This window comes from Ochotona princeps, chromosome 5 (genome assembly GCF_030435755.1).
Source record: "Ochotona princeps isolate mOchPri1 chromosome 5, mOchPri1.hap1, whole genome shotgun sequence".
NCBI lineage: Eukaryota > Metazoa > Chordata > Mammalia > Lagomorpha > Ochotonidae > Ochotona > Ochotona princeps.
In genome coordinates this window covers 99,860,052-99,885,652 of record NC_080836.1, presented here as the reverse complement: position 1 = coordinate 99,885,652, position 25,601 = coordinate 99,860,052, and the positions used below count along the sequence as shown (strand labels likewise).

Here is a 25,601-nt window from a genome sequence, read left to right as displayed (position 1 = left end):
TATAATGATACATAAATTCAGAATAGTCCCAGAGGCAGTAGCTTAAGCTGTACTACAGTGTCTATCTGCTTAATTCTGCCTGCAACCCAGCTGCCTCCATTCAGAGAGGCAAAGACCAGGACTTCTAGGCTATCTGAGCTTAGGCAGTACAGAAAAGGTGGGAAACCTACTCCCAGTACAAATATGAATTCTTAAAATCTAAATAACACTATTTTATAGCTAAAGGTTTCAGGGAATACATTAAATGGATAGTGCTGACTATAAATGTGTGCTTTGGGTTTTAAAGCAAAAGAAATATCTTAAATGATCAAATTTAGAAAATAAAAATAGCATGAAGGCTGGAAGATAGATAAAAAATATCTGACATGAGAATGATGTGTGTTTATAGGAATTGAAAGCTGGTATGGGACAGACAGTTATTAACTAAGAAGGAAAGACAGTAATTAAACAATGAAAGCGAAATGTTTTTCTAATTTAAAACAAGAGCTAAATCTCTGGGTGAAAATGTTCACCGAGTTATAGGGAAGGGGAATGGGAGACGCAGGGAGAGGCGGCAGTTGGCACAGTTCCTGAGGTGTCTCCTGATGGCCCACAGTCCATACTGGAGACGGGACTTGAGTTTCAGCTCCAGTTCTGATTCCAGCTTCCTGCAGATGTGCACCCGGGGAAGCAACAGGTAATAAATCAGGATCACTTGACCCTTTTAGGAGAAATGGTTTCAATTCCCAGCTCCCGATTTCTGCTTGGCCCGGGGAGTGAACCAGCAGTTAGGAGAACCCTCCTGTAATACCTCTCTTACCCACTCTCTCTTCCAAACATGATTTTAAAAGATGCATAGAAAACTAGGTTTGCATTAACTGAATTCATGATTTTTGAAATTCATGATGTGTATATTCAAACTTATTTAAGTATCACTAAATATATGTGTGTTCATGCAAAAACACGTTGTAATATATGTAGTAAAATTCTGTTATTGCAAATCAGTTTAGTGACATCCTTAAAATCTGTGTGTATATTATGCAGATCAATGGATGGATCATCAACAATATCAATGTTCATATAAATATAGAGAGAATATGGACTTAGATTGGTTTGGAGGAAAGTTTGAAAGTTTACATGCTAAGTTAAAAACATAGTTTTAAAGGAACAGCATGAAATTGGGGTAAATTCTTTGACAGAAATGCAGGGCAATGAATCCTTAGAAAGCACAGAAACATAACTATAAAGCTACACATATCATTATCTTAACTTGAGATTTACATTAAGGAATGATGCAAATGAATCCTTTCAAAGAAAAGATGACAATTGTTGCATAATTTAGGACCATAACTCAACCACCAGGTAGGTACTGATAATTTATTGTCATTAAAAATTAAACATATAGGGCCCAATATGTGGTCTAGTAGCTAAATCCCTGCCTTGCATGTACTGGGATTTCATATTGGTGACAGTTTGCACCCCATCTCTTCTACTTCCCGTCCAGCTCCCTGCTTGTGGCCTGGGAAAACAATCAAGCATGGCCCCAGGTCTTGAGATCCCATATCCATGTGGGAAATCCAGAAGAAGCTCCTGGCTTCCTGGCTTTGTGGCTGCAAATCAGCTCAGTTCTGGCTGTTGTGGCCACTTTGGGAGTGAACCAGTAGATGGAAGATCTCTTTGCATGTAAATCTACCTTTTCAATAAAAAATTAAAATAAATCTTAAATAAAAAGAACATATTGAAATATTAAAATTCAAAGCATAAAAGGCCAGAAGTGAGAAAAAATTTAAACTCAAAAAATCTCATAATGATTTTCTAAATATTACTAAAGAAACCTTGAGCTTAAATTTTAAGGAGGTTAAAACATTAGGGGCCAACTTACTCTATACAGTTTATTTAACGTGTTTAGGTGTTGGGTGGGCACTATAAGAAATGCAGATTTCCATTCCTTACACATGTAAGAAATCATGTTGAAACTTTGAGCATGAGAGAGCCTTCCTGAGAGAATCCTCTTTTCAGGTGTAAACTTATCTGCCCCCAAATGGAATAGACAACAGAATCATGGCCAAGTGCACACTCTGAGACTGAGAACCTCCCTCAGGGTGTTGGTTCCATGACCAACGCCTAAGCTGAGGATCTCTGATCATGTCTCTTGACAGACTGGCTCAGAGGCCACGAGGGCCCATTAACTTCCAAGCCAAGATGATTTTGTTGGCACACATGAAATGAAGGACACACTTCTTCCCAAACGTTAGCTCAGCCAGTACAATCTTCCTGTGCTTTTACGTCTTGTAAAATGCCATCTTGATACACAGCCTCTATCAGCTTTCTTTCATTGTGAAATTGAAAAAAAAATCCTTTTTAATTTTAATGACCAGCACTTATTAATATTCCTAACACTTATCAATGGACCAACAAGATTGGAAGAATTAAAACTTCTGCAGATTGCACACATAGGAGATGCAAAATTCCTGCACCTTTTGCTTCTTTCTACCCCTGTTCTGTAACAGAGGAAGAACAGCTTCCAGCTCTGTCTCCATCATGTGATGAAAACACCCAAACTTGGCGAGTCTGTCAACATAATCTAAGGTTTGTGCTTTTAGATCACATCTGTGAAGCTCACTCCTCAAGCTGGGTGACAAAAGGCAATCCTGGCTATGTTTTGTAATGAAGAGTAGGCAGCGCAAAGCAGGATGAACGAACACAAACACGAGGGGAAGTTTCACCAGCAGAACAGCACACATCAAACACATTTACCATCTGTAAACTATTATCACTCCAATTTATTGACTTGCTTTAAATCAATGCCGCATGGGCACATTGCAGGAGATTAGCTGATAAGTGTCTGCTGTCACCAGAACTTATTCTGGAAGAATGCATGGTTCTTCTGCACCCCCAGCTGAGAAACAAGTTCCTTTTCCCATGGAAACTGAAATGAGTGTGATTTGTCACTGTCTGAGTATGTGCAACCCAGAAAACATGTGCTCATTACTGCTCTGCGCACTGGCTCCACGCTCCCTGCACTTCTGGGCGTTTGGGAGCAGGAACCTGACTTGTACTCTCTTGTTCTCTCTGGAAAGTGAAGGGGTACATTGTACTTGAAACTTAAACAGACCATACAAGGGGGAAGAAGTTAATTGAATAGACTTTTTTTTAACAGAAGGGATAAGCTTAAGTGGCAAGTAGACTCAAATTGCCACTTTATAGAATATGAATCACCTTGTCCCAAGGGAATGAGCCACAGGATGAGAGACACAAAGGATGTAAGCATGCCACCTGCAGCTGGTGAGGAGGCCAGTGTTTGTGAGCACTGGGTCATGATTCTTTGAAGTTTCAGGAACACAGGCTTATTTCAAATGGCAGAATGAACATTTTATTGGAAAATTGAAGCTACAGTCAGTTTGTGGGAAGACATTAGAAAAGTGAAGTAGAAGTATTTGCAACCCCTGTGGCTCTCATTCGATAATCTAGTTATCAGAGAATGAATCATACTTCCCTCTCATTTCTGCAAGTTCTACATGATTTTACTTTTTCTTACTCATGAAGTCCAGCCTGAAGCCTTCTGTGAATTGTGCACTTCCTGGAGCACAGGGAGCCATTTGAAATTCCAGTTCTCTGTAGTGTCTCTGACCTAAATCGTTCATTCTCGAAGTCATCACACAGAAAGTCCCCACTTTCCAAACCCACTGTCTTCCACCCTGGTGAATAACTGCTTTTTACAGCTCATGTTTCAGCTTTCTCTACATTTCTCTCTCCCTGAGAGGTTTCTAGAATATAAGGGATAGAATTTTGTCTTCTACACCTATGGCTCATCCGCTAATATATTCCTGGTACATTGGCAACTCCTGGTGATTCTGTTGAGTGAGGAGTGAAAGCCATCTCCACAGCCTGGGGCTGGTGTGGTGGGTGTCAGATTCACCCTGAGGGTCCTTGGTGGGACTTCATTAAGCTCTGAGAACAGCCCTGTCTCAGGTCGGTGACTTTCTCCAAGATATTATAATGAAGCTATAATTCTTTCTAAAAAGTTAAAGGCAGCCCCTGAAATTATTCAGCATACACTCTGCACAGCTATGAATAACAGCTTTAATTCTGGAAGGTCAGACTCAAAAGCCTAGCATGGACAGATAGAACAAAATAATTAAAAGAATCAATGTCAGAACGGAACTCTCCTTCGAGTCAGATTTTTCTTTTAAGCAATACCACTTGATGTGGCCATTTATAGAAAATTTTTTTGAAAGAACTCCCACTGACAATCTCCCAAACAGCAACTGAATGCACTGTAGTAAGACTCAAGTCTCCAGCCCTGCGTGGAAACTGCTCAAGGCTAGGTGTATGAGACACCTCCGCTCTCAATTTTCAGCTATTACCTAACCTGACCTCTTGGCAATACTGGTACTGTCTTCTTTGATTGAGGGCCTGTCAAAGATCATGAATGGTCTCAGAGTTTATTTTACTTCCAAGACTAATAGTTTGTTAGCATCTCACAAATTTTGGAAAGAGAAATGAGACGCTGGGAGAGAGGGGGGAGAGAAGACTGTGTTGCTCACCACACCGTGCGAGCAAGAAGGTCAGGGCAGTGTGATTGTGCCTTCGCTTCTTGAGAACAACGGTGATGTAGGTATGTTCCGGGCTTGAGATACACATGGTGAGCTCGCATCCCAACCAAGGCGTGCTGAGCTTTCAGAATTCACGATAGTGAGCCTGTCGTTTGTCAGGTGAGAGGAGCAACACATGCCTCATCTTTATTTAGATATTTACTTATTCATCTGTCATGGGGAGAGAGAGATCTTCAGTCCACTGGTTCACTTCCCAAATAGCTGCAGCAGCTAGAGTTTGGCCCAGCTGAAGCTAGAAGCCAGAAATTTTTCTCTAGGTCCAATCTCCCACATAGGTGTCAAGACTCCAGATACCTAGACCATTTTCTGCTGCTTTAACAGGATCAAACCACTGTCCATATGGAATACCAGCATTGCAGGCATCAGTTTCACTCACTGCGCCACAACACCAGCCCCATGCCTCATCTTTCCATGTTGTGCCATACTGCTAACCCAGCACTGTGACATGGCCCATTTCAGCTGTTTGTGACCCATGACAGTTGCCTCTTTGAACAGAGTTTCCACAGACTGTGTAGGAGCAGTGCACTTGTTCTGCTTCCAGCTCCTTCCCTGGCTGCTTGCTTCCTGTGCCGGGTCTCTTGTTCTGCCCCTACGCTGGTGTTTTCAAGAGTTTTGCTTCGCCCTCTCAGCTCTTGCTTCATTATCTTGCACTTCAGTTAACATCAGTACCAGGAAATGTAAACTGAAATACCTACAGGAGCAATGAAAGTGCAAAGAGAAAACACACAGCAGGAGCAGTGCCAGCAACCTGCTCAAGTACGAGTCTCTGCCATGCACTTCGAGAGATGAAATGCTTAACATGAAAAAGACACATATGATAATGAAAACAATGTCTTAAAATCAAACACTTAAAACAGCCTTAAGAAATAGAAAAAAAAAACTAAGACTATCTACCCCAATAGGAAAAAAAATCTCACTACTAAACTGTTGTTATAAAAACCTGATCTAAGAATCTAAAACATTTTCTTCTACAAAAAATACAGATGGCACTTTTAATACTTAATTAATAATGTGCATTATCAAGTTGAGCCATGATTCCTCAAACTGGATGTGAAACTAGCTTAATTCTAGAGATGTATTTATTTATTTGAAAAGCACAATGCCATAAAAGAGGGAGACAGAGAGACGAGAAGAGAGATCCTGCCACAAACAGGATTGGACCAGGCAGGAACCAGAAGCCAAGACTGTCATCCAGGTCTCCGTGGTGGATGGTACGGGCACAAGTAACTGGACCATCCTCTAGCTTTCCCAGGTGCGTTAGCAGGAAGCTGGATTGTTAACAAAGCAGTCAGGACTGGAGCTTGCACTCTAGTATGGAATGCCGGTACCATCACTTAGCCCACTGGGTCATAACACTGGCCTCATGAGATTTATTTTTATGATTTTGTGCAATGGAACCTGCTCCTCCCAAATTCAAGTCATGCCCACATTTCAGGTAGCTGTGCCTGAGAGAATTTCAGAATTCTGCCAGCCCTATGTTATCAATTTTACATTCTATTACACATGAATTTGCACTGAGTGATTCCCGCGGGTAGTTCTACATTTCCAGTTAAAGTACTGAGAGAAACTGACCAAGGGCAATTAATTTTACTTATAGTTGAAAATCAACCAGAATAACCTTTTAAAAATTTAGCTTTTGAAAGTGTGTTGCGTGCAATTCAGCTTCATTTAGAATTTGATTTTTTTACATACATAGGCCAGTTATTCTCTTCTCAAATAGCATCTCTAGATACAAAATGTCAGGATGAATGCACAGTGAAATCATGCTTTTATATAACTACTCGATAGTTAGATCACTTGAACTGGTAAATATATAAAATGACAAGATTTTAAGCCATCTTCACAATCATGGATACATGAATGGGTCAATGCTGTTTAAAATTTAAAACTCTCCTGAAGTACAGGCTGTTGGTACAGTGGGTAAGCTGCCTCTAGGGCCAGGGCATCCCAAATAAGCTTTGCATTCCAGCTTCCTGTTAATGCATACCACAGATCAAGTAAGACATATGGCATTTGTGTTTAGGGGACTGTTTAATTCCACTAAGCATAGTAGCATTCGTTTTGTTGCAAAAGACAGCATTTTTTTTAACCTCGATAATGACTAGAAGTATAAGCTAGTTCATACTATCATACACAAGAAATTTCCACATTCTAGCTACATGTTGTCGTATATATTAGTTTCATAGTAAATCTGACTTCAATACGAATTGAAACAATGCCATCTCTTACCAGTTTAGACCAAACGTCACTGTGTTACTCAGCATCTCTTCTACAAAACATCATGATATATGGGAAGTTCAGGGTCACCTTATCCAAAAGTTCCTAGATAGATCCAAAACTGAAATCAACAGCAAGAACAGAAGAACAGAAGTAACTGGGTGTCTCAGATACATTCTTCTATATACACAGACACAGGTCAATTTCAATCTGAGTTTGCAGCATGTGCCACAGGTAATTTTCCCATACAGATCATCTAGCAAAATCTAGCAGTAACTTATCATGTCCATCAATAATATTCACAGCTAGAATTATATTTATAAAAACTTGCTTCTATTTAAATGCATGAACTTTTCTGTACTCAATAGATATTATTTAATAAACATGTCATCTCTAAAAAGCAATTGCTCCAACAAATTATAATGCATGACTAATTATACAGAAGTATCAGTTACTTCACTCGCATCTAAATACTTCAAATTTTGACTGTTTTTGCAGGAGCATTTCATCACGCATCTTGTATTTCTACCTGAACAGTTCCCAGTGATAGATAGCTTTATAATATTATCTGATGATTTTGTTTTGCTTCTTCAAAGCACAGATACAGTTTATGTGTTAAACATGTGCATCCAGCATCCACATTCACATAGAAATAGACTTTTGACCATTTTTTTCTTGAAACACTGCATCTTGGCATTTTTGTTTTTTCCATTTGAACAGATATGACACAGAGAATTATTTCCCTATGACAACCCTCCATATGCATGGATTCCAGATTTATCTGACACTGAAAATAAATGTATCTTACAATTTGATTTCCTAAAAACTTCTGCTGTACATTTGGAAATGTAGGCCCATCATTCACAAAGATTTTATATGTTAAAAAGTCCAAACATCTGTATTTCTGTGTGTATAATCATCAAGTTGTTCACCATTTCCTTGATTTCATGTGGAACATTACTTAATCCTCATTAAACAGCTAATTTTCACCTGAGAGATCCAATTTATAACCTATGGAAAGAATTCAATAATATTCCTCATCTCAGGAACTAATAGGTCTAGATTTGATCATGACATAGTCAGTTGCTTTTTCCATTTAAAATATAATACACATACATATTTTTAAATTTTTCATAATGGTCATAAATATTACTATTTTCCAAGAAAATAATTTTCTCTATAATCACCGCACAAATACCCCAGCCCAAATATCACATATATTCCCAATCCAAAGGAGTGGTTTTAACCACATATTGTAAATTGTTCAATGCCAAGTCACAGATAAAATTGAGAGTTTAAGTAGTAGTAGTCACTAACAGTAGGGATAAATGATGAAGGTGATGAGTTTGATCCTGTATCCCCGATCTTGTTCTCCCCTGTGTACAGATGGCTAGAACAAGTGGAGCCCACCTTGTCTTCTGCTGTTATGTGTATCGTTATGGTGTAGTATGGAGAAGGCTCAACACTTAGATCAGGAAATCCACACATAGTCTGCGTGAGGCGGACATCCTAAAACAGTACAGTGGGCTAAACGGCTGCTTGGGATGTCTGCAGCCTGTATACGAGTGCCTGATTCAAGTTCTGACTACTTACCTCCCTTCAGATTTGATTCAGTTTCCTGCTAATGTATATCCTGCTAACGTACACTCTTGTGGACAGCAGATAATGGCCTACTTACTTACTTGGGCTTCTGATATTTACAGGCAAGACTCAGATATAATTTCAGGATTCTGGCTTTAGTCTGGCCCAACACTGGTTGTTGTGGGCATTTGAGAAGGAATCAGTGGATGCAGGATTCCTTTCTTTCCTCCCTCCCTTCCTCCCTCCCTCCCTCCCTCCCTCCCTTCCTTCCTTCCTTCCTTCCTTCCTTCCTTCCTTCCATCCTTCCTTGGTTCCTTCCTTCTGCCCCTGTTTCATTTCCCTCTCAATTTTCCATTCTCCCTTTCCTATCCTTTCCCCCTTTCTCAACCTTCATACCTTCATACCTCCACACATTTCAAATAAGGCTAAATTAATCATTATATTTTTACTTGCAGCATTGCAACCAACCTTAAAGGTCCCAAATTTTGCTCCAAATCCAGTGTTTTGTCCAAACCTTTTGTCAGCAGCTTCAGCCTTTTGCTCTCCTTCTAGGGAGCAAGTCAGTGCAACAACACTGCTCCTGGAGACATCTTTTCCTCCTGTGGCCTTTTCTCAGAAGCTTGACACACTCATGAAGAGCCCTGCTTCTTCCCACTTCTCACTCTGTCCCTGGGACGCCTCCCATTAGCTCCGCACTCCATCTAGTCTCCCACTCCAAGCTCCTCACGGCCTTCTCCAAATCACTGAATGAACCCAGCTTCACATGCCCTTGAGCAGCTTCATGCTTAGTGGCCATCACACATTCAACTGCACAAAGATCCAAGTCATGAAAATCTCACACCTGTATCTGGTTTACAAGCTGAGCAGTGGGTATGAAAATCTTGTTTGGCTACAAGAATAAAATGCTGAAAATATACCTGATTCTTAATGAAATGAAAAACACTAACACTCTCCCTAACGTTTTTAAAAAGGACGTAGCATAAAATACATAATGTGTATAATATGCCATTCCATCTACATGTGATATAGCATATGTAGAACAGCACCTAGAATAAATACCTTGTACAGACCCCCGAGGCTGCTTGGGACTGAACCCTAACATTCACACTGAATATACTAATTTGAACAAGTTGCTCCAACATCTTGTTTTTTCAGTTCTTCACATGCGTTTTGAAGATAGCTGCAGCTTCCTCACAGCATTTTAACAAGGACTGACTGCCTGGCCTAGAAAAAGCCTTATGAATATGGCTGTTACATCATCATGGTCATTTCAGTTTAACAGGTGTCAGCCAATCATTTGTATAAATTGCTTTGTCATTCTTTCTCCAACTAGATTTAAGTTGAAGTATTAAATCATCAGAGCTCTGCATTTAATTGCCTTTTCCCTAGAATCTCTTTCAAATTATAAAAAAGGGAAGAGCAGAACCGTCACGGGGGTGGGGGCGAGGGAGAGAAGCACCACCGTCATTGTCATTCATGTCAGTCCAGCGTGGGCCGTGTGCAGCCCTGGCTCCTATTGCAGACCTACAACTTCGATGCATGAACATCAGGAGCATGAGAAACACCATCTCTTCTCGGAGTATGTATGTTACTTCAAGTCTTAACATCACTGAAAGCTTATGCCACAACCAGGAGTCAGTGCAAGTGGCACAAATTAGGATCCAGAGTATTGTTTAGAATGATTTGTGGGACACATATTTGCCACAGCAGTGAGGATGCCATTTAGGATGTGCGACCAAGTGCCTGGGTTGAGTTTTGGTTTAGCTTCCATTCCCAGCTACCTTCTAATATGCTCCCTGAGTGACAGAAGGTGGTGATTTAAGAAACTGGGTCCCTGCTATCCAATAGAAAACTTGAATTGAGTTCTGGGTTCCTGGCTTTAGCCTTGCTTGGTCTCAGTTAATGGAGGCATTTAGGGAATAAATGATCAGTTAGGGGATCTCTCAATAGATATGGATATAGACATTCATTCTTTCAAATAAACATAAATATTAGAGTCAGTTGTTTGCCCATTAAAACACAAAAGTCCTTAGCTTGGAGAAGGCTATGTATAAGGGCCATCTGTGTTTCCTTTCACCTACTGCATGTCCCACAGGCACATCCAATACAAAGAATCACTCCCAGGACAGTCAGGAATGATGAAATGTCCTTCAAGAAACAGGAGGAACCAGATAGGCTTGTGGCTATCAGCGAAGTCTTGGGTTAGTGGTCAATGCCAAGAAGCAGAAACAGCAGATTCTGCACATTGCAGTTGCTTTTCCTGCGCCTGGATTTCTTCTTGAGAACAAGAGGAGTAATCACCACACTGTACCAACATGAAGACCAAGTGAAATAGTCATTAGCCCCACAAATTTGTTAGTTACTGTCTCCGATCTTTCTCAGTAATTGTCTTAAAATTGAGTTTACCAATCATTTTAATGATAATATATCTGCAATAGCTTCCTCTTGCTTTTATTAGTCTCTTTCCTGGTTAAAAATCTTCCAAGCCCTCTAAGACCTAATTATGAAACAAAAACATTGAAAAATATATCTCATGCATATATTAGTGTGTATTACATATTTCATGTATTTTTGATGTTATTTCTATGAGAAAAAGATGGAGCAGAGGAGGAAGAGAAAAATATTTCTAATATGTTAAGTATTTGTAAGTGGTATAAGTGCCTTGTGCAATCGTTAAGATGACACTTGGGACTCTTGTTCTGTTCATGTTCCTGGCTTGGAGTCCTAGCTCTGCTCCCAAATCCAGCTTATTGCTAATGCACAAGCCGCACAACCTGTGAGGCAATAGGTTTTGGCTCAAGTAGTGGGTACCATATAGCTACATGGGACACCTCTCCTGAGCCCTGAGTGCCTGGATTTAGCCCAGACCAGACCTGGCTATTACAGACATTGGGAAAAGAAACCAGTGGATGGGAGGTTCTTTGTCTCTGTCTCCCTCTCTCTCTCTCTCTCTCTCTCTCTCTCTCTCTCTCTCTCTCTCTCAACTGAACTGAAATGAAAACGGATGAGTAAAAACGTTTGCAAATATGGATCACATCTTTCAGAGATAGTTGCCATTTGAATATAGATACGGGAAGTCATTTAGTTAACTGCCAATAAAAATCACAAAGATAAACCATTCAATATATGATCGCTTCTGGTGCTCGTTTGCAGTTAGTAAACAGATATCTAGGCAGCAGCTAAGCATCTCAATCCTGGTTTGAAGAAGAATAGAGATGGTGAAGTGTGGGGTGTGTAATTAAATATAAATAGAATATATTAGTCATATTTTGAAAATTTTAACATGGCATAATTTGAAAATTTTAACATGGCACAATCTGAAAAGATGTATGATCAAAAAATACAAAGACTCATGTAGTAGAAAGCATTGTTTTCTCAGCCAAAATGTAGGCATCAAATTATGTGTAGGCTAGTTTATAAAGAAATACAATATTTTTGAAAAATAAAATATGTGTACACATCTCTTTGTTCACTTCTAACTCCCTGGCAATTCTTATGCTTGCAGTTCCAGGCAATGATCTTTCACCATTTGCTTCATGCAATTTGCCCTCTTTCTTTCTTTTTTTTTTTTTTAAGATTTTTTATTATTATTGGAAAGCCAGATATACAGAGAGGAGGAGAGACAGAGAGGAAGATCTTCCGTCCAATGATTCACTCCCCAAGTGAGCCGCAACGGACTGGTACGCGCCGATCCGAAGCCGGGAACCAGGAACCTCTTCCGGGTCTCCCACGCGGGTGCAGGGTCCCAAAGCTTTGGGCCGTCCTCGACTGCTTTCCCAGGCCACAAGCAGGGAGCTGGATGGGAAGTGGAGCTGCCGGGATTAGAACCGGCGCCCATATGGGATCCTGGGGCTTTCAAGTTGAGGACTTTAGCTGCTAGGCCACGCCGCCGGGCCCTGCCCTCTTTCTTACACCAAGACCAAGCTGATCTGGTTATAATTTTTAAACAATAAATTAACTTTTATCACTGATGCATGAATTTGGCAAACCAAGAAATGTCATTATTCCATTGGCATCATTTTCTTTACCCAAGCTTACCAGAGAGGGGCCACTAATTCTATTTTGAATAACAGAAGAAAGAATTTTATTGAATATCTTCAGCACAAGTAAGAAATGTGCTTATTTAAAAGCAGTTGAAACTTTATGAAAATTGAAATGCATCGCTTCCATGATGTTTAATTTACTCAATTCTCTTTCAACCTCTTTCTCACAGGGTAGGCACGGTGATGTCGTACTCAATAGGGCAGATTATAAAACCAGAATTTCACATTTTTAGTTCTATGCATTTTCTGGGTAGCCACAGGAAATGAACTTCTCTTGACCTAAGAGTGACGATCCACATGTATAAACAGTGTCAGGGACAAGTTCATCTGGTTCTTACGAGGATTATGTAAGCTAAGGTACACACAAACCCTTAACAGAGACCTCAACAATTGCTAAAGCTTATTATTGCAGCTATAGCAATTATCAACATAGACAGCCCTCAGATAAGCTAGCCATGTTCCCTGGAGAAAAAAATATTGTGTGTTTTGCATGTTTGTATCCCTTATAATATCTGGCAGAGAATCTTACCTTAATTAAAGCGAAATATTTGTAGAAATTGATATGCTAAATTATATTATCAATTCCATACAGTAGCATCTAGATGAATATTTTCTTGCTCTTTCACGTAACCCCAAAACAAGAATTTCAATGCAGTAAATAATAAGTCCATGTCTCGTAGTGTGTTTTCCATGGACAAATCTCTCACCCTCTGTGTGTGTGTGTGTGTGTGTGTGTGTGTGTGTGTTTCTCTCCTGTTGGGACAATTATTGGCAGAAATATTCAGCTGGTACATCCGGTTTCCTCTTCAGAACCATGACTGCAGCTCAATCATGCCACTTGTAAATATCAATTTAGGAAAAATCTTCAAACATATGAAAAAATTTTAAAAAGGAGTGAAAATCCCTGTAGCCATTCTGGAAAATATTTTGGCAGCTTCTTACAGGCAAAACATGCACTTATCATAAAATGTAACAGCCTCACTAATAACTACTTACCCAAGTGGGATGAGAGCATATGTTCGCTGATCAGTAACTGACCAGATAAGCCAACCACAGCACACCCGTACAGTGGAACATTAAAGCAAATGGGCAAACAAAAAGCTGACACACATCACAGCCATCAAACTCAAGCAGATTTTGCTGAGTGGAAGAGCCCAATCCTAAATAATTACACACCCCGTAATTGCACTTATATGACAATCTGGAAGAAGAACAACTCTAGGAACATAGAACAGATTCGTGACTGATGATATCAAGGGTAGTGTTGTATCTATAAAGGAGTTTCATGATACACTTCTTTGTCCTATATCTGTGGTGATTACAGGAAACCATGTACATGTAAAACCTCATTAAACAAGAGTGAACTTATTGTACATAATTTTTTTAATTAAAAATAAAATTTAAGTGAATACAAAATGCCTCTTTTGGGGAAGGTAACCAATTAAAAGAGCATTATCATATGTATTAACACATAAATATTGCAAGACTGTGCAGCTCTCCAAGATCCACACTGAAAGTAACCCAGACACTGGAAACTATAGAAGGTCACTGAAGAATGCAACATAATGAAGTCTGAATGAAAGTTCTGACTAGTGGACGAGCCCTGGAGTTTAGGGTCTACTAGCCATGCTGGAGACGTGAATATAGCTATAAAACAAAGAATGTTCTGGGTATGTTCAGGAAGCAATATTGCTCTGATTTGGCAGTTTAAAGTACAGGGTCAATGAGTGAAGTACGGTTTAGTGGAGCACCTATCTTGTCTGGAGTTGTTGAGGACTGAACGACACACCATTTGTCATGGTGTAATGGCTACAAAGAGGGAGCTGTCATGTACGTAACAAAAAATCACAGAAGCCAGTGGTTTTACTTCTCTCAGGTTCACCAAGATTTGTCATCCCTTCCTCCAACCCTGCCTAGTCAGGAATCTATCTCCTTGTAACTACCCAATCTGAAGAGGTAACCCTGACTGCCATAAACAGGAAGGGATGATGATCAGCCTAGCAGCTTTGAGCTGGAGAGGGATGACACTGGGAGAAACATGCCAGGGTTCCTCCTCCAGATGTCTGTGCAGGGGTCTGAGGAGAGGGCTTGAAACTGGGTTCCATCTGCAGAACCATCTGGAGTTTGATTTTTTTAAAAAAAAGGTTTATTTCTTTTCACTTGTAAAGCAGACTAACAGAGAGGATGAGAGACAGAAAGAACAATCTTCTATCCATTGGTTCACTCCCCAAATGGTCACAGTGGCTGGAGCCAGGACCATGAGGAATTAGGAGCCAGAAACCTCATTCTGGTCCAAGACCTTGGCTGTTTCAGCATGGGATCAGAAGGTTGAGTATTCAGTGCCCAAACATAAACAGTGTGGCAAAAATGCAAAGAGGAGCTGGAAGGAGCTAAATCCCTATCTGTATATGAGGAAACCCCACAGAGAACAAGAATAGCAGCCAAGTAGGTGGCCTCATTGTTCTATTAGATTATCCATGAGCCTGATACTGGCCTTTAGAACCCGTAGTTTCTCTTCTACTTGGTGGTGGTGGTGGTGGGGATGGAGGGGGTTACTAATCCATAAGCAATGGATTTCATGTAACTACACACATGCTCCATCTTATTGCATCGTGAGAATGTCTAATGACTCCAAATTTTGTAGGACAATTGAATCCAATGTGTTAAGAAGGTTTTTGGAGCCTCTGTGGATCTTGCCATAGCCTCCCCTGTCTGTTGAACCATAAGAGTGAGAATTAAAATGGATCTTTCCAGAATGAGAGATATCAGCAAACACTCAGAGGCCACTGTCCATGGAGCACCCTAGTCTGGGTCTTTGTAAGAGTGGAATGTCCCCTGAAAGAATGTAGTATTTTGAAATTTCACATGGATACCATTTATGTTGTGTCATGATCCCAAGAGAAGCTCCAGTAAGGATATGAAAATTAGCATTAACAGAGAGGAAGTCACTTGTGTTGTATTTGGGGAGTGAATGCTACAGTTGTGCAGATACATAAAGGCAAAAACATATATAAACCCTGTCAAGTATAAAAAAGATAATTCAGGTGCCAGCATTGTGACCCTAGTGTGTAAAGCCCAAGGCTGTGATGCCAGCATTCCATGTGGGTGCTGGCTTGAAATCTAGTTGCTTGACTTCCAATCCAGCTTCCCTGGTAATATGCCTGGAAAGCAGTGATATATGGACCAACTGCTTGGGCCCTGCCACCCATGTCAGAGATCTAGGAGAAGCTTTTGGTGCCTGGATACAGGTCGGCTCAGCTCCAGGCATTAAATTCAACTGGGGAAGAACCAGTGGGTAAAAGATCTCTCCTTCCTATGCCCTCATGCTCTCTGTGTTTGCCTCGGCTTCTGTAGCAGCGTCTTTCAAATAAATAAAGCTTTGGGGAAAAAGAGGAAACCCAGTTCCAGTGAGAGAAGGTGTCTCAAGAGTTTTCTTTGGAAAGTATCTCCCAGACGAGCCGTTGCTTGCACTGGATTTTCTGGATATTGGACCTTATGTCAGTAACGGGAAAAGTCTTCCCCAGAAAATTCCAGTTTTTCCCAGGCTATGTTATTCCAAGATTGTGCTTTCTGCTCCTGCAGGCATGACAATTAGAACTGTATGAGCAAATTGTGCTTTCAGAGAGCTGAGAGATGATGTGCCATGAGCAGGAGTTAGAAAACCCTCACCTTAACTATTGCAGTGGATTGGTGTATCTGAAGGGGCTGGTTGTAAGATAACAGACACTGGCACACCTTCTAAGCACTCAGTCCTTTGGACTTGAAGACCTAGATCCTAAAATCCCCATACCACATGACCCTTGTAGGATTCGTTTCTTTGTTTGCACAGCTTGGTGCTACAGTGGTAAAAGAGTCTTGTTAGAGAACTTTGGAGCAAGCTGCCCCACAAAGATTATTCCTTTATGTGGTTGAGACTGAAGAGTGTGTCTCTCTCCACGTTTCTGTAGCACTGTAATTTTAAATGAGGTTGCTGATCTATGATATTTAAAGCAATAAAGCCACACCAGGATCCTTTGACAAGTGAGATTTGGTTGACAGAAATTGATACAATTATCAGGGAGCCTGTTGGTTCAAGGGAACTCTTGATCAATCCTTTTTCAAGGGATAGATGCAAAATTTGAGTAATTTTTATCCTGAGCCAACTGTGTGATGGGATAAGACAGAGTACCTCTGTAAACAGTATGAGTCAGGCAGATTATAAATGGGATTCAGGCCAATGAAGACTGGTTATGGCATCAGTACTGTTAGTAAGAATAAGCAAGTGAACAAGAAGATAACAAGAACAGGTAGCATCAACAGCAGGGTTATTCCCCTAATAATTGTGGCTGCATAATTGGAATGAGGGATAAAAAGCTGAGCATGTGAGTGTACAACATATTTATTTATCATTTTTAAAGAGGGGCTTGAGTCTTTCACAGGTTCAACAAGAGTATCTGTCCTCCTTGAAGATATCAAAGTCATTCTCTGGGATCCAAGCTTAAAATATTCTGGAAACTTAAGATTTTTTTTTAATTAAAAGTAGCAATTGGACTGCAATTAAAAGTATTTACAAAATCCCAAAGACATACTTCATGAAACTGGTTCAAACTATCTTTTTGTTCCCTGCCATTGGCTTTTGCTCCAAGGATCACAGCTGAGAAATATTGTATAAAATAAAAATACGATTGGGTTCAGAAAAGTACTCTACTGTTCGAATGTCCAAATTGTAGTATTTATAGAAACTTTAGTTAATTTGAAAGTCAGCCTCAAATGCCCTAACATGCAGAGTTCTCTCAGGTTTACAAGCACACAAGGAGCTGTATGTAGTGAGGAGAGAACCCCCACCCTCCCCTCCACCAAAATCTGCATCTCTCACAGCACTTGAAAATTAGTTATTACTGATAAAACAAAATAAGACAACAACAACAAATCCCTGCTAAACACTAAGGTAAATCAATTCTCAAGTGATCTGCAGCATAACAGAGAAATGCAGTTGGCCCTGATCTCATTCAGATTTCCATTTTAATCTCATCCAAAAGTTTCGTAGTGCTCCTTACCTTCTGTCACACTTCAGCTTCACCAAAAATCACTCCTTTTCCTATATCCATTGATTAACAAACACCAGCATGCTTTAAAATGATGAAACAAAACCTACATATCTTCCTAAGTTAACTCCAAGATCATTCTCAACTACTGTCTATATTTAAAATTAGAATTGAAACACCCGAGGGATTAATAGTGTATTTCTTTATTCTTGATTAGACTCGGGTTAGTGAGCTATTGTTTACTTTTGAGGTCATGACCATATTCAATATTGTGGCATAACGTATCATACCTATGTAACAAGAAAATAAGTAACAGGTTTATGATTTAATAGCAACAGTAATATGATATAAAATCATTTACCTTTTAAAGAATTTAGCAACCTAGATAAACCCAGGGTAGTTTACACTTACAATAGGGAGGCTCCTGAAACATGACTAATGTTTTGAGTGGCAGATCTGAAGATTTATTTTGTAATGTTCAGTTCAATAAAGACAAAGACGCTAAAGCACCAATTGGGAATTCATGTTTCCAGATGACTTGAATGCCCCTGGGACAAGATCAGTGTGTAAGCGCAAAACCTGAAATTGCTGCTTTACAGAAGACCTTGTTTTTGTTGTCCTTGTTGTTGTGATTATTATTAATAATCTTTTTTCAAAGAACAGCTGTTTGGAAAACTGGTTTGGAGATCAGAAATCACATTTATTTAAAGATTTATTTATCTTTACCGGAGAGTGAGATATACAGAGAGAGACAGAGGAAGATTTTCTGTCCACTGATTCACTCCCCAAGTGACCTCACTGCCCAGAGCTGAGCCGATCCGAAGCCGGGAGCCAGGAACTTCCTTCCAGTTCTCCCATGCGAGTGCAGGGTCCCAAGCACTTGAGCCATCCTAAATTGCTTTCCCAGGCCACAAGCAGGGAGCTGGATGGGAATCAGAACCACCAGGATCAGAACCAGCGCCCATATGGGATCCTGGCGCATGTAAGGCAAGGACTTTAGATGCTAGGCTATCACTTTTGACCCCCAGAAATAACATTTTATACATTTTAAATGTATAAAATGCAAGTTTATCTTGTATTAGTTATTGTTCAGACATTTTTATTTTCTTTTTAATCAGTTGAGCCTGATACAGGCTTTTCAGACATCTATCTCATTAATATTCTGTCTCATTATGCCTTTCAGTAGCTACATCATGTTTCTCCATTGGATTTGTGCAACCTGAAGCCATAAAATGTTTAGTTTGGTGTATATTCAGGAAAATAGCTAAAAGTGTAATTTTAACCATTTAGACTTGTTATTTCCTTGTATAAACTAACAAATGAGGATGCTTGAATCAGTGCCAGCTGAATGTTTTTTAATGCAGTGGCTACCTTCTGTTATCTTCCTATTTTTGATAATGTAGATTGTTGGGAAAACTGTAAAGAAGTAACTGATTGCAGGCAAATTTTTTTTCTCCAACCCACCTTCCCTTTTTCCCCAACCCTTCCCTGTTGCTTTTAAGCTTTGAAGAGCATAGAGTACCAGTCTAACGTGGAATGATGGAGACTGCTCTAAGAATAAGAGCTAGCTGAGCAAAGTTTTGGAAACTTAGAATTTTACTAGGCAATAGTGTATTCAACAATCCAATTCAGACACCTTCCCTGCAGTTGAGATAAATTGAATTACCTTTTAGGGTCCCTCCATCCAAATCTCTGATAATGAGGGGTGATGAGTAGGGAGAATTCTGGATGGTTTCTCTGACCATTGTTGAAGCACCTTTGTAACTTGGTCAGAGCTGTGACTCGCTTAGATCCAGGGTTTTCTCACCTCCTGCTGCGTTGTGAGTAAAGCACCTTGAGAGGATGGTTCTGGTACGCATCAAAGCCATAGCTCCTAGGATGATCCAATGAAGATGGATTTCTTGGGATATCTGAAAGATGCCTCTTTTTATGTAATTGCTTATTATCATTCCTTCCCTCTGTAGTTTTCCTTCCTTGGGTTCCAGGAAGAAGGCTTCTCTGGTTTAGAGGATTGTCATTGAGTGTGAGTTCACAAATTCTCACCATCATTTGTCCTTTGGGAGTCAATTCTGGTGAACAGTCATTGTGCCATGTGTAACATCTGTCTCTTCCCAAGTAGAAGGTCTGATGAAAAGTTTTAAGGACTTTCTATTGACTTGAGGTAGGAAGATGATTTCTTCTCTCCTCATATTGGAGGCATCTTAAGGGTTGGAAACTATAACATCAGAATGGGAAAACTCCAACATTGCTTTGAGCAAGGGTTGCCCAAATCTGTGTTAATGCAGCTCCAGTTAACTAAATGGACTGAATCAAGGGGTATTCAAAAACAAACAAAATTGGGAGTTGGGGTGTAAGAAAATCATCCCTTAAATCTGAAGCTGCAAACCATTTAGTCCCTTCCAGAATTTGAGGCAGTAAAGTTTGAGTGTTAGGGACTACAGGTTAATGGAGATTCTGATCTCATGAAAGAGGCTAAGATCCTATACTGAAGCTTCCATTCTAATTAGGTTTTGGATTCCCAGGGTTACTGTTTTGTGGTCCTACTAGTCCTTGTGACTATAAGTTGCTATTACAGCTCTTAAACCTGTTAGGTGTCTGGCTTTAAAGGGTACTAGCTTTGGTGAAGAAAAGATAAGGAATGCTCAAGATGGGTCTCTGCCAACTGGCCACTTACTGCTCAAGCAGTAGTTCCATGGTTTTCTCAAATCTCTGAGTTAATATCTGGCTCAACAGGGTTGCATAAGATATTGTGATGTAATCAATGAACATACAAACAAAGTGAATCAGACTGCTTATCATCTACATCAAAGAATTATCAAACCTAATATACTTTCTTTTCTTTTTATTGATTGCATTGCATTATGTGGCACAGATTTATAGGCATTGGGATTCCCCCCGCCCCTCCCCAAACCCTCCCCCCTTGGTGGACTCCTCTACCTTGTCGCAGTATTATGGTTCAAATTCAGTCAAGATTCTTTCATTGCAAGCATTTACCAAGCATAAAGTCCAGCATCTTATTGTCCAGGTAAATTCAATGGTTTCTTGGGGAGACCATTTGTGGTCTCAAGGCAGAGTTGGCAGAATATCATCCTGATCAATTAAAAGCCCCAACATAACATTGGTAACAATTTATAATGTTATAGAATTAATTGACATGGTATTGAGTAACCAATATGTTAAAAAAAGAAAAAAAAAGAATGCAAGTTCTGAACCACATCCTGTGACTTCTTTATTGACATTTCAGTTATTAGTTTATATACAACCGAGTTCTATACACCTTGAAATGGCTATAGATTACTATTCAGCTGTCTTGTGTCTATTTTCATTATAATATTTAGCCTTTTATAGCATTGAAGCATGATTTTGCTGAACCTGGCTGTTTTTCGGGTAGTCTAACTCTATAACTCTAACAAGACATATGTCAACACAACCTAACACACTTTTAAGACTGTAAGCTACTCGGAAATGCGGCAGGAAAGCAGAGAAATCTTCCATTTCCTTAGGATGTGTGAGGAAGACGTAAAGTACAACCTATCAGAAAGACAACAGGTAATTCATATACAATAGACTCGAATCCGCATCAAACAACAGTTAATCTACAAAGACATATAGGAGGAATCAAGAGCGATCCTGGCAACCTCTTAACAGGAGGTCATATGCACAGAGCAGGGGGGACCCCAGAGTGGAGCAGGTGGACAGGAGAAGGCTTGTATCCCAACCCTGAAGACTCCCGGATCCTCACCAAGGACTATCATTACAGGCACCAAGGACTATATCCCAACAGCAAAAGAGAACAAGGGGAATTGGAGTGCCTTCAGAGGCCGAGAACTCTGAGGTCACCCAGCCCCGTTTCAATCTACCACTTGGGATGGAAGAAGCCCAAACCTTTCCTCACAGGATCCAAGGTCATCGGAACAACAGCCAGGAGCCCTGGGTGGTCTGCAGAAATAGAACAGTAGACTTCCTTCGGGACTAGGGAGAGGAGCTTTCTCTGGTCCTTACTTAGTTCCAACTTTGGATCCCCATCCTCTCTTGCAATAACCATCAGGGTCGCTTCAGAGCTCCCCCCACCCCAAAAAATAAAATAGTCAGAGAAATACAAGGAAAGCTTAGAATCAAACAGGAAACGGTCAGTGCGGATCCACATATACTTTACTAGGTGGGACACAAAGATTAGTTACTCCTCACTGGGATATTGAAGATTTCTCTGCACAGCCCTCCCAAAACTGTTCCAGCACCTCAACTGTTGACAAATGTCTTATTAGATTTATAAGCCAGTTTAGACTATCCTAAAATCTGCCAAGTTCAGCAAAATTATGCATCAACACAATAAACTGCTAAATACTAAAATGAAAACAGATATGAGACAGCTGAATAGTACCCTATAGCCACTTTAAGGTGTATAGCAGCCAGTTCTGTGTATAAACTAAAATTGAAATGTCAGTGAAGTAGTCACAGGATGTGGTTAAGAATTTATATTTTTTTAACATATTGGTTACCCAATACCATGTCAATTAATTCCATAATGTTGTAAATTGTCATTGATGTTATGTTGGGGCTTTTAATTGATCAGGATGATATTCTGCCAACTCTGCCTTGAGACCACAAATGATCTCCCAAAGAAACCGTTGAATTTACCTGGACAATAAGATGCTGGACTTTGTGCTTAGTATACGCTTGTAATGAAAGAATCTTGACTGAATTTGAACCATAATACTGCGACAAGGTGGAGGAATCCACCATTGGGGGAGGGTTTGGGAAGGGTTGGGGGAATCCCAGAACCTATGAAACTGTGTCACATAATGTAACGTAATTAAAAAAAAAAAAAAGATTGCCTTGGGGCCATAAGGATAATGGTTCTCACTGAGGCTAAAAATTCCTGTTTAGAAGGGGAATGGAACTTTCCAGTATGAACAAGATTTGTAATTTATAATTTCAATAGTATTTTCTTTTAAAATACCATAGGACTCGTGGAGAACGTTAGGATATTTTTGCTTTCATAGCACATGAGAGAACTTCGAAGAAAGAAGTGGGGAGGGGAGTGGAGCTCATTTCTATTTTCATTCATGTCTCCATCCTTAGCTGTGCAGTGGCATTTGAAAACAAGTTGTCAAATCCAACATTTTTCAGTCTGTTGAACAAGTCAGTTATGTCTTTCTTAATGAGCACTGATGACTCATAGTTTTATTTCCAAATTATGAGACTTATCCAGTCTATTCCCAGAAATATTAAAATGAGAATCTACTTTAAAATATATCTGAGTACATTCAGACCTCCATCTCTTCCAGGAGAAAAACATAGCAGGATTATGAGAAGAGAAAGTTTTCACCTGAGTAGAGGCCCCCACAGGCTGGCACTTTAAAAGGTGACTGTCTATGAACCAGAGAGTTCTTTTTGAGTCAAAAAGTTCATGGAAAGTGGATTAGAACAAAAACACTAATATCAAAGCATACAAGTAGCCTTCAAAAATTCATGAGTAGTGGTATTATGAAAAAGTGCACACATGCACATTTGTAGTCATTCAAATCAGAAAAGGTCTTTTTATGCAAGCTGAAGAGTTGTAAGAGTAATTCTGCCTGCTCATACTTCAGATATGACTGACAGATTGTTTAAAGGCAAATTTGTCAATGTGCTTGACATGATCTTTCATTAGTTGCATCTTCCCTAGTAGGAATATGATTTTCATACTCACATTTTCAAAGATTTATTTTATTTTTATTGGAAATTTAGATATACAAAGAGGAGGAGAGACAGAGAGGAAGATATTCCGTCTGATGATTCACTCCCCAAGTGACCGCAATGGCCAGAGCTGAGCCAATCCGAAGCTAGGAGTCAGGAACCTCCTCCAGGTCTCCCACATGGGTGCAGGGTCCCAAGGCTTTGGTCCATCCTTCACTGCTTTCCCAGGCTATAAGCAGGGACCTGGCTGGGAGGCAGAGCTGCAGGGATTAGAATTGGCATCCCTAAGGCATGAGGATTTTAGCCTGTAGGCCACTGCACCAGGTCCAAGCCACTTTTTAAGCTGTTTATTGTTAACCTATGTGGAACAGCTGGTGAAATTTCAGTATGATAATTCTGCCTCGCACTGTACTGTTAGTACCTTGTACAAAACACTTAGTATTTCTTAATCACATTTGCTTATTTACAAATGGCTCTTAACTACAAGCCCCACCATTAGAAATCCCCTGAACCTATGGAAATGTATCATGAAAAAACAATTTTAAAAAATTAAATAAAAAGAAGAGGCTGCCAGGCCCCACCAACTTCTTGGATGATTGCCAACCTGGAGCGCACCTTCATCGCTATCAAGCAGCTGGCCTGGTGGGCGAGATCATCAATCGCTTCGAGCAGAAGGGATTCCACTTGGTGGCCATGAAGTTCCTTCGGGGTCTCTGAGGAGCACCTGAAGCAGCGCTACATTGACCTCAAAGACCGCTCGTTCTTCCCGGGGCTGGTGAAGACAAGCCTAGTGGTGCTCCGGGAGGCCAACCCTGCGGACTCCAAGCCAGGCACCATCCGCGGGGACTTCCACATTCAGGTTGGCAGGAACATGAGCCTGAGGTTTAAACCTTAAGGACTAGTCGACTGTAAGTCCTGTGCTCACGCCTGGGTCTAAGAGTGAGCCGGATCCTGGGCAGTGGTCCCTACCTGCGCTGCCGGACACAGCTCTTCATTCCACAGCCTCGGAAGTTACAGGATCCAATATTTCTTTCCTAAAGCCTATTCACCAATAAAGCCTTTGGGACCCGGGGGTGGGAAAAAAAGAAAAAAAGAAATCCTGGTTGTGGAGGTTAAGATAGAGCAAAGCATTCATTTTTTTAATCTCTCCAAAGAGGTCTAATATTTTCTTAGATTGGTTTGAATATCCCTTCCAACATTCATGCTGAAATATAATTGCCATTGTAAAGAGTATTAACAGATGACACCTTTCATGGGTGATCCAGTCAAAAGGGTTCTACTGTATAAACACATTAATATAAATTAATAATAATAAACACATTAATGCTGTCATCAAGGACATGGGTTATATACTGTGGAGTGAGTTCCTGATGAAAGGACATGTCTATCCCTCTTCTTCCTGCTCTTGCCCGGCCTGTTTCAAACCTCAGCCATGTTGCCATCGCAGGCAAATCCCAACAGATGCAGTCCCTCAATCTTGAACTTCCCACCCACCAGAACCATGAACTAACAAACAAGTGAATATGATTTTGCCAGTGTTCGCTATTCTGTTACAGTAGAATAAAAAATCAACATGAATAACATACTCATCTCTTCCCTTCTCCAGATGGGAACAACAAAGTATGCAATTACTGACCACAGCAATCAATAACCAAATGATTTATTGTCAAGCTTTCCAAAACCTCAGTCTGTGCTTATTGCTACATTCTTCTCACAACTTCTCAAAACTCTGCAAACTTCTACACATCATTTTTCTGATTTTCTCTCTTCTTTTATCATCTGCCTCCTCCCATCAAAACCAAAAATAGTAGCCTTTCTCACTCTCATATTTTTATTTAAATCTGAAAAACATTATTATGATTATGATTATGATTATTAGGTCTTGAATGCCTTTTCGGTCCCTTCTGTGTTTTGACTTGGGTCACTCCTACTTCTTCTATCGAGTGTCTTCTGGTATGTTTCCTGTTCCCTATCAATAAGTAGTCATCCTAATGTAATGAAGAAAAGAAAAACCTGCTCGTTTAATAACTGGAACCAGAATTCCATTCCAGAAAAATCTTGTCCTTGATGGAAAGAATTATTTGAGGGCCTCCACTACTCAGAGCTGATAAGACACACGAATGTGTTCCTGTTCCCCCCATGCACCACATTTCAAGTAGAATGCAAAATGTGTAAAAACAAATAGGACAAAGGGAATGGACATGCCAAATTTTCAGAATGTGGAGCTCAAACAGTAGCTGAGCCCAAATTGATGAGACATCAGAATAAAATATCAAAATATCAAGCCAAATCAAGTACAGGGTACTGACCTGATGAGTGTGAATTAAAACTCTGGGAAAGGATAAGTTAGGACTCTAGAGTCCCTCTCTGATCCTGCATAAGCAGCCATCAGTTCTGCAAGAGGGGTTTTGTCTGTTTGCTTGTTTGTTTTGGATTGTCGCTATGCCTTAGCATCCAACACA

At 40.1% G+C, this 25,601-nt stretch overlaps 1 protein-coding gene and 1 pseudogene across 1 annotated transcript in view; both read left to right on the top strand.

Annotated features, from left to right (window-relative positions):
• The window catches only part of SPHKAP (SPHK1 interactor, AKAP domain containing), a 113,609-nt gene that overhangs the window by 37,371 nt on the left and 50,637 nt on the right, over window positions 1–25,601 (top strand). The window lies entirely within an intron of this gene.
• LOC118757856 (nucleoside diphosphate kinase B-like) lies at window positions 23,732–24,210 on the top strand (annotated as a pseudogene).